Genomic DNA, 275 nt, shown 5'->3' on the forward strand with positions numbered 1-275 from the left:
CAAACACTCCCCAGGACAGGGACAGCACGGGGTTAGATACAGAGTAAAGCTCCCTCTACACTGTCCCCATCAAACATTGCCCAGGACAGGGCCAGCACGGGGTTAGATACAGAGTAAAGCTCCCTCTACACTGTCCCTCATTAAACACTCCCCTGGACGGGGCCAGCACGGGGTTAGATACAGAGTAAAGCTCCCTCTACACTGTCCCCATCAAACACTGCCCAGGACAGGGACAGCACGGGGTTAGATACAGAGTAAAGCTCCCTCTACACTGT

The sequence above is a fragment of the Chiloscyllium plagiosum genome, chromosome 45, assembly GCF_004010195.1.
Source record: "Chiloscyllium plagiosum isolate BGI_BamShark_2017 chromosome 45, ASM401019v2, whole genome shotgun sequence".
Lineage (NCBI taxonomy): Eukaryota > Metazoa > Chordata > Chondrichthyes > Orectolobiformes > Hemiscylliidae > Chiloscyllium > Chiloscyllium plagiosum.